The sequence below is a fragment of the Dama dama genome, chromosome 12, assembly GCF_033118175.1.
Source record: "Dama dama isolate Ldn47 chromosome 12, ASM3311817v1, whole genome shotgun sequence".
NCBI classification, from domain to species: domain Eukaryota; kingdom Metazoa; phylum Chordata; class Mammalia; order Artiodactyla; family Cervidae; genus Dama; species Dama dama.
The window spans coordinates 53,282,983-53,293,302 of record NC_083692.1 but is presented as its reverse complement, the minus strand read 5'-3'; positions in this window follow the sequence as shown (position 1 = coordinate 53,293,302).

The following is a 10,320-nucleotide window of genomic DNA, read 5'->3' as shown; positions in this document are numbered from 1 at the left end:
AAAAGGAACATCATTCACTCCCAATTGCCTTTTTTGAATAATCAGTCTGTGGATTGGTGTTCAGATAAAAACCTTTGAGTGTCTGTGGTAATACATTTTCTTTTTAAAATTTTTATTCATTTATTACAATTTATTTATTCATTTTTGACTGTGCTGGGTCTTCACTGCTGCATTCAGGCTTTCTCTAGTCGCGAGCAGAGATTACTTTCTCGTTATGGTGTGCAGGCTTCTCATTATTACGGAGCATGGGCTCTAGGCACCGGGGCTTCAGTAGTTGTGACTTACGAGCTCTAGAGCATGTGGGGTCAGTAGTTGTGGCGTGAGGGCTTAGTTATCCCTCACATAGAAGTTCTTCCTGGACCAGGGATCAAACCTGTGTCCCTACATTGGTAGGTGGACTCACACCACTGGACCAGCAGGCAAGTCCAAGGTAGTACAATTTCTTTTGTGAGTACATGCCTGGTGTTCCATCAGTATTTACTACAATGTAGCTTTTCTAGTTTTATCTTAGCTCAGAAAATGCTCTTACCTAAACTTTTGTACGTGAATTTGTTAGTGATTCACAAACAAAAGTTTATGTCATAATATGTCAGGACCTGATCTGTACACTTTAGATGGCTGGTTTTTTCCCCCCAATTGTGAGCCTTTGCTATGTGAGAAAATGATTTTCTTTTACATCATATGCCACTGTTGTCTTGCCATGTCCATCTTTATCCTTTGATAAAGGAATTTTTCCAATAGCTTATTCTAAGTATAATATTTGTTATATTGGGGATCACTTTATAAGCTTTTCAGGAGTGACACTTGCTCCCTGTTATGCTATAAAGAATATGACTTTGAAGGACACTTCTGTAGTTTTAGTTTCTTCTTTGCCTTTAGCAACAACAAGCATCCGTTTTGTTCTGGAAAACATTATTTTGTGTTTATTATGGAAAAATCTAAATGTGTTTACTAGAGAAGTTAGTATGTTTAGAGATTTTTTAATGTGTTTTCTATCACTATTTGAAAATTTCACATCAGACGAGACATTCAGAATTGAGAGTGAACGGCTGGCTGACTCAACAAAATCTAATTTTCAGATTCATCACACTTCTCTCTATTATCTTTTTCTTTTTTTGAATGTATGTGAAAAACCATCACACTTTTAGCTATATGAGACTAAAATTTATTGTGTATTTAACATACAGACTCACAGTGTCTGTTTGCACCGGGACTGTTCACTATTCATGTTTTAGACGTTATTTTGAATTCTGTTTTTTCTTTTGTCACCACTCATGCACTTCAGTCAGTGACTTCTGAATTATTGATCATTTTAATTTACTGGAAATATAATAATAGACTAACAATAATAAAAGCGTATTTCATAAACAAATATGATGACATATAAGAGACACAAAAATGTTTTAGCCAATAGTAACTGTGGGTCGAGAAGATCACCTGGAAGAAGAAATGGCAACTCACTCCAGTATTCTTGCCTGGGAAATTCTATGGACAGAGGAGCCTGGCAGGCTTCCGTCCATGGGGTTGCAAAGAGTTGGACATCACTGGGCACACACATGCACACACTCACACACACACCTGTACCAGTTACCTGAAATTAGCTACAACAGAATAATATAATTCTATTAGTGCATAACCAACATTTAAGAATATAGTTATTCAGATTATAACTCAATTTCTAGAAAATCATAATTAAGCTCATATTTCAAATGTATATAAACAGAATGTTTAAAACCTTTTTCTCTGAAACTGCAAAAGATCTGGAGAACATTTGAGAGATTACCAGAGACCAAGATGTCCAAGACCCACCTGAGAATACTGGTTTATAGGTTGACTTCTCTATTGAGACACATAATCAAAGTGTTTAAATGTGGTGAACTCACAAGCCTGTCTTTTTTAAATGCTTCACTGATTTGTTACCCAACTTTCCTAACAATCTGTCCCCTTGCTTGTTGAACAAGCTATAGTTCTTAAATACCTCCCAGGCTGCTGAACTTCATACGTGGCTAAACTCCTGCCCCAAAAGCTTCTATAAACTTATATTTCCTACCAGATATGTGTGAAGAGTCTGTCTCCCCAACTTTTCACCAACTCTGGGTAAAGAGAACTTGCCTTTCATATTCTAAAGATAGCACTTAACACAAAAAATTAGATGCAGCCCAAATGACTCTTGAAGACCTTTTACATTGTTCATGAAATATGGAGAGATAGGGCCATATCTCCTGTCTCCAGTGCAATAGAGAGCTCAGGCTTATTGAGTAGAATGTGGGTTAAAAAAAAATAGCTTTCATTGTGATGTTTTTCTCTCTTTATATCTATTTGTTTTTGACTATATTATTGTTTTGTGCATTGCCCTTTGTCATGTTTAATTTGAAACTGTCATCTTTTCCTTATATTAAGGATGTGATTACCTTTGTATTATGTCTGTAGTTTGGATATATTTCCTAATATGCCATCTCTGTGCATGGTGTAGCAAGTGTGTTATACATATGTATGAGTGTGTATGTGTGTTCTGTTTATGACCCTTTCCACTTGTAGATTAAGTATGTAACATCCTAAGTGTAATCATAGAACACTTCTATTTTTCATATTTGAATTTTTAATCTTTATGAAATCCCTTTTTATATGTATAGCATGAGGTAAGCATCAAAGTTTACTTTTCCTCAAGAACTTAAACTGTTATCTCCCGGAGGGATATCCTTAAAAGTTCTCTGATATTTTTATATTTTCCTGTTTGGGTTTTCATACAAGACTTTCAGCTGTTAGTAATCTAAAAGATAGGGAAAAAATCAAGACATATTTTTTTCTGTAACACACTTGTGCCCAGGGCTTTTCCTTCCTCTTGGAGGAGAGTGGTGCTACTTCAATGATTTGATTACAAATAAGACAATGGAGAAAAGAAAGCAAGGTCTTTAATCCTGTGACAAAAGATTTTATTTATCCCTCAAAATCAGTTCTTGCCTTCCTCCTTAGTAGCAGAACTCTCAATTCTTAGCTGACTACATGACCAATCAGAATAAAGACTATTTAATTACAAACTTCCTGGAAGCTGGGAACTATCTGTTTTTTCTGAAATGTCTTAAGGTAGGAAGCATGACCTGTCTTCCCTCTACTTCCTTGTTGCTGGCTAGGATGTGGACATGATGGCAGGAGCTAAAGCAGTAATGTTGAACTCTGTGGCATCATGTTAGAAGAGTCCAGAGCAATCAGACAAAATTAGCCTGAGTCCCTGAATTTGTTGAGCTGGTATTTTAGTCCTGGACTGCCTGCTCCTTCTCTCCGAAACAGAATTAATGTCTAACTAGGGTAAAATATCATTGTTCTGGATTAGATTTCTTTTATATATAGCAGAACTTAATCCTAAATTACATAGAAACATAGAAGAGAGCTTATGTTTCATTCACAGGACGCAGCACTGGAGCTGGAACATAGTAAACGCTCAATAAGTGCTTGTAGGAGGCACATATGTCCATTTACAGGCAAGATAATAGCGATTCTGAGAATTTCAGGAGGTTGACATATATACATTTCGTATCTTTCACATTTGGGCATGTGACTTTGAGACTTTAAAGGAAATATTATATCCTCCCAGCTGTGTTTTGCACAATAATCACCTTTCATTGGCAACTCTTTAGAAGGCCCTCTTTTGTTTGACTTTTATTTTCTAAGAATGGGTGAATCTGGGAGTGCTTGCCACCATTTTGATACATTTTTCCCTTGGCTCATACTATAAATGGGGGATGGTGAGTTATCTAGAATAGAGCCCAGCCAAGCTCTGGCACTGTGGTGACAGCTCTTTGCTAGGTTTATGCACCTATTTAATTGCAGTTACATCCTTCTCTGTTCCCTGGGGGCCCATCTTTATGGAGAAATAGGCAGTTGGCCGAGGATGTTGGAAGTGAACATTCTTTGCTAATTATTTAATTTTCGTCTGGCACAAACTAAAGCCTCTTAAGTTTAGTGAGAAATGTAAGTCAATTACCTTCTTTTGCTACCAAGGAGCCTACCACTTAGAACTCAAACAAACACACAGCTCTATTTTTGCCCTTGTCCTCCACCTCAGCCAGTGAAACTGCTTTTTTCTTTTACCTGCTGTTCATGGAATAATGAGAGTGAGCATCTCCAGCTTTCTGCTGTAGATTTGAGGCATCCGTAAAAATGGAGGGTAGACAAAAGTACTGGCATCTCACACCACCATTCTTGCATGTACTCACTCCTTCCTTTATTTCATCTCCAGTTTATCAAGCACTGGCTGGGAATATATTACCCACAATAACTCAGCAAGGAAGATGTCAGGAAAGTGGGACTTAGAAAGCTGAAGTTACTCACCCAACCCCACACAGCTAACAAGTGGCAAAGTTAGGGTTTGCAGACAGTTTGCCCAGGTTCTGATGTTGGCCCCAGACCATGGTTATGTTACCTTTACTGTTAAGAAAGTCTTTACCTTCTTCTTTTCTTAACATCTCCTATTCATCTTTCAACACACAGCACAGGTGCTGCTTTCTCAGAAAAAAGTGAAAGGGAAAGTGTTAATTGCTCAGTCATGTCCAACTCTTTGCAACCCCATGGACTGTAGCCCACCAGGCTCCTCTGTCCGTGGGATTCCCCAGGCAAGAATACTGGAGTGGGTTGTCATCGCCTCTCCAGGGGATCTTCCCAACCCAGTGATTGAACCCGTATCTCCTATATTGCAGGCAAATTCTTTACCATCTGAGCCACCAAGGAACGTGATCCCTAATGCTAGCACGGAGGCTCTCTGTGCTCCTGCAACAATCAGCATGTGTATTTTAAACACTGCATTTACTGTGTGTCATAAATGTTTATATGGATTACCTACTTTAGTTCTCACAAGCCTTCTCAAGGAGGTTACTATGTCTGTGGGCAATTTCTGAAGAGGAAACTTGAATAAACAGAACTAAGGGTGCAAATCCAGGTCTTTTTGATTCTGGAGCCTGTGCATCATGGTGTACTGTACTACAATGAACTTATTTCTTCAGATGTCCCTCACAACTCAACGTTCCTTAAGACCAGAGACAGTTTGTATTCACTCTGTGCTCTCAGCAGGTAGCTCAGGATGACACAGAACAAGCACTAACTCACCTGATTTAAATCTCCCTTCCTCTCTGCTGGCCCTTGACTGGGTTACTGTTGTAGGAGGTGGGAATTAATTTGTAGGAATAGACATAGTTCCCCCAAAAGTGCACATACCATAAAAAAGAGAGACCTATAGATTCATCTTCCTATGGCATATACATACTCACAACTTGGCTGAACCCTTCTCCAGGTACTCCTAGATATATGACCAAAAATATCTTTCAAGGAAGTTCTCACACAGGATTGCCCCCTATAGTCTGGTCATTATTAGCTGGTTTACCAAATATTTCCAGTGCTTCCTTCTGAGAATGTGTTAGGATCTCCCTCCATTGCCCCCTGAGTAAGGCGAGCCCCTGTGACTTGCCCACATAGTATAGATGGAGAGCCACATGTTACTTCAGGTGAAAGTTTGAAGGGCCCTGACTTGATTTCTCACTGGTCCAGTGACCAGCAGTATTTGAAATGGTATTATAAGAGGTAGCTTCTTACTTCTGACGGACAATGAACAATAGGATGAGCAAGACACAGTTCTTGGTTATTATAAGCTGTTAAGACTGGATAGTTGATTGTATTCACTGTATAACAGTCTATCCTGATGGAGATACTCTTCAAAGTCTTCGGTAAGTGGTTCTTGGCATTTTTATCTTACATTGAGGAATTAGAAAGAGTCATTAAGTTGAGGCCTAACCCCCAAAACTTTAGACCTACAAGTTTAATGACAGTCATAAAGCTGCAGAAAGTTCTGATTCAGAGAGTATGCCAGTCGTCCTTTCTCATCACCACTGGAGGCAGAGAAGGGTGAAATGAGCCCAATCTGATAGGGTCTAAATTAGATAAGCAGAAATATTCTGAAGGTCAATGGGTGGAAAGATCTTCTGGAACCTCCTTCCTTTGTGCTCTTTTGAAATCAACAAACATGACACCATTGCCTGAGACTGGGTGGTGACAGTGTGCTGGGAGGGTGGGGAGAAGCTGCTGCCCTTGAGGAGAGCCTTCTGGCTTTATGATTTCATATCTTCCATCTTGGCTGGTTAGAAGATTCATTTATACATTTAACCAGATTTTTCCCAGGGAGTAAATTCCCCCCCGAGATAAATTAAACACTTTTAGGGATACAGTCAGTCTGTGAGGCCACTAGGGTCCCATTCGGTGCTTTGCAGCAGCAATTTACCAAATGGTACCCTGGTGACTTGAGGAGTGATAGTGCATCTGTAACAGGGCTTCCTTCGCATCCAGGGATGCACTCTCGGAATTCTCCCTGAAATGCATGGACAGCCTAGGGTGGAAAATGGGAAGAGCAAGGCCCCCTGGTTGCTCTTCTGTTTCCATCACACTCTCATGCTGGGCTGCTGTGTCAGTTGGAAATAAGCCAAGGTGAATGAGTGAAGGAGGGAACTCAGCTGAGTATGTGCTGGTTAGAGACACCTCCCTGGGGATCATCTCTCCCTGAGGGGCCTGCTGTACTGCCCAGGACCCCAGATACCAAGGGTTTTTCCTGGACCATGGTCCCAGAGAGATGTCGATGCTTTTGTCCTACCTTCTCTCCAGCGCCCATCAACATATAACCCTGTTACTTTTCCTTCTTTGAGGATATGAAATTCATTTATTCATTCATTCAACAGTTACCCACTACTTATTATATTCAGCATAAAATCTTAGCTAATTGCACAGTTTCTTGATTGAGATGGATCTGGGTTTAAATCTTGGCTCTACTACATATTAGCCTCCTGCCTCTATGCCTCACTTTGAAGTGAAAGTCACTCAGTTTTGTCCAACTCTTTGTGACCCCACAGACTATACAGCCCATGGAATTCTCCAAGCCACAATACTGGAGTGGGTAGCCTTTCCCTTCTCCAGGGGATTGTCCCAACCCAGGGATCAAACCCAGGCCTCCTGCATTACAGGAGGATTCTTTAGCAGCTGAGTCACAAAGGAAGTCCAAGAATACTGGAGTGGGTAGCCTGGCCCTTCTCCAGCAGATCGTCCTGAGCCAGAAATCGAACCAGGGTCTCCTGCTTTGCAGGTAGATTCTTTACCAACTGAGCTATCAAGGAATTTTACCCATCTGTAAAATAGGGGTAATAAAATTGCTGCCTTCAGGGCATTACAGTAAGGATTAAGTGAATAAATGTATGTAAAAGGTTTAATAGTGTTGAGCACAGAATAAATATTAATTCTTCTTACTTACCATCTTACTAGTTATTACCAGTATGTGCCAGGCTCCCCTGGTGGCTCAGTGGTAAAGAATCTGCCTGCCAATGCAGGAAACATGGGTTCAATCCCTGGGTCAAGAAGATGCCCTGGAGAAGGAAATAGCAACTCACTCCAGTATTCTTGCTGGGAAATCCCATGGACAGAGGAGCCTGGCAGTCTATAGTCCATGGGGTTGCTGAGAGTTGGATATGACTGAATGATTAAACAATACCTATATGTGCCAGGCACTGAAGTACTAGGGATATAAATATAATAAGAACCTGGTTCTTACACTCAAGACACTCACAGTCTAGCGCTGTGCTTCTTGAAGTGTGGTCTGGGACCGCCAGCAGCAGCATCGCCTGGGAACTTGTTAGATAGATGAATTCTCAGACCCCCACCCAGACTTACTGAATCAGAAACTCTAGAGCCCAACAGTCTGTTTTAACAAGCCCTCCAGAGAATTCTGACCCTCACTCAGTGTGAGGGCCTCTGCTTTATATTAGAGGAATACAAGTATCTTATATCTCCAGAGTACTTAAACTATAGAAAATGTTGTTACATGCTTTTAATGTAACAGTCCTGTGAGGAGCAATGGTCATTTCCCCCATTTCCAATTGAGGAGTGGAAGGTTCTGTAGCAGAAATAGCTGGCTCACTAAGCATTTGTGCTTGAGTATCCCTCCCTCAGGAGTCGTGGCCTTCCACCAATTTAGAATGACTCTCATTTAGCCTTAGCCAGTTCTGGTACTCCCATTCCCTTTTTCAGTGGTTGGTTTAGGAATGGGCTTGTGATTCAGTCTAGCCAAGAGTCATGAGTGAAAATCTATTCAGAAGTTTCTGGGGGTTGTTCTCTCTTTAAACAAACAAACAAACAAACAAAAAACTCAGAGGACACGATGGCTCTCTTCTCCCAACTGGATATGATTCCTGGAGTAGTCATATTGTCATTAAGAGGTAGGTTGTCTGAGGCTCGAGTTGACATTCAGAAAATGCAGAGTTGGGAGATGGAAAAGCCCTTCTTGATACCACTGAGGGTGGAATTAGCCAAGCCCAGGACCATCCTATCATAAAACCTCTTGTATTATGATACATTTTTATTCTTAAGACATTTCAAGTGTGTTTTCCAGGTTTTGAAATGGAACACAACATGAAGGACCAGAGCAGGAAGTAGTGGGATGTTGGGAATTGTAGGGAGGGAGATGCCACCACTCCCCCATCTACTCCCTACCTCACCCTCCTCCAGTCCTTCTCCTTCCCCTTCCCCTCAAGCAATTTGTCCAGGAAATCTGAACCATTCTAGTGGGCAGTGAAGGGAAGTCTGCTGTCATCTAAAGTTGGAAAGGGGGTCAGGGTTGTCACACATCAGCTCTGCCACCCATGTGTTTTATGATCTTGATCATGTTACTTATCTTCTCTCTGTGCTTCAGTTTCCTCAAGTATTACAGGGAATGATAGCAGTAGCTATTCATTGCATCATTATCTGAGAAATATGTATAAAGTACCTCAAATCTGTTTAAAGAACTTCAAGGCTTAGTGCTCAGTAGCTCTTAGTTGTATAATAATATCCAATATGTGCTGATGAGGTGGATGGGGTGATGATCAAGAAGAAAGACTGGAATCTGGACCCAGATTTTTAAGTTCTTGTTTATGTCAATGAATCCACCCATCTTCCCCCTTTTCTTCTTCATTTCCCCTAGCTCAATATTTAAGGTTGGTTTTTATTTTTCATTTTATTACTGTTTGCATTAGAAAGAAAAGATCGTGTAAAGAACATGGGCATTGCAATTAAACAGACCTAGACTAAGAGTCTGTGGTTACTGAATATTAACTATGGAGCTTCTGGTCAACCCCTCTAAGAATCAGGGCTAAATTTCTCTGGAAAACAGGGATTCTATCACCCAGTTGTTGGCACTGTGATAACATAAGAGATACTCCTTGTATGGTTCAAAACATGTTGACTTTTCCCTGAAGCCACAGCCTAGCATGCATGCAGGTAAGGAGTCCAAGTTGCAACTGTGCCTTCTCTGGGACATCCCTGAGATTGAAGAGTGGCTCTATTTGCCCAAATGGGCCATGTTCAAATTAACTCAAATCCAGTGTGATCATTTGGTTAAAGCTGAGGCTGTCTGCTGACCTTATAGAATCCTATGGTTAATGTGTGGTTGACAATGAATGTAAAATATTGACCCCATTTGGGGCCACACTCATTGGGATCACATTGTGACCCATCTTAAAGGCTCTGTCTGCCCTCAAAGATCCTTCTTGCTCACAGTGAAACCCATGGTGCTCTCAAGTGACCTGTCAGCCAAATGAGAACTTGCCAGCCAGTAAAGTCTGACTTGTTGAACATGGGCCCATGAGGCAGCCTGGGGCAAAGGGAAGGGGTGCTAAATGGGGAGATAGAGGTCCTGGGTCCTTCTTGCTTTTGACCACCAACTCTGTGAGTGACTTTGGCCAAGTCCACACTGACCTCTCTAGTTTCCCTGCTGACAATTAAGAACTCGTCCTGTTCTCTGGGTCCACAGTGTTATTTCTCCATTTGATGAACTTCCTTAGCACCAGAACATTCCACCAGTAACATCTTCCATATTGAACATCTGCTTGTTTCTATCTCTTGTAACATAGCTCCCTCCAACACTGTGTCTTTTGTAGTGCCAAGAATTCTTTAAGCAATTAAATTAAATTGCAGAGGGCCCTTGGATATCATCTAGTTCATCCAATGAGAAAACTGAAACCCAGAGATGTTGAGCAACTTCTCCAAAGCCACACAGACTTTTGGCAGCTGTTTTGACTCCTACCTTCATCCTCCTGCAGTGACAGAGTGGTTTGTGCATGATGATGTATACTTTTGGGTCATTATCCTCATGGAATAAGTGTGAAAGGTAACAGCTGGTAGACCCAAGGCTTTATTTTCTTTATTATGACAACATGTCCCTGGGAAGAAAATATTTGTGGATCTAACTTTTGGATGTGAAGTAAGTGTCAAATTGAAATGTTATTGACTCTATAGTGCTTCCTACTCTGATAAATG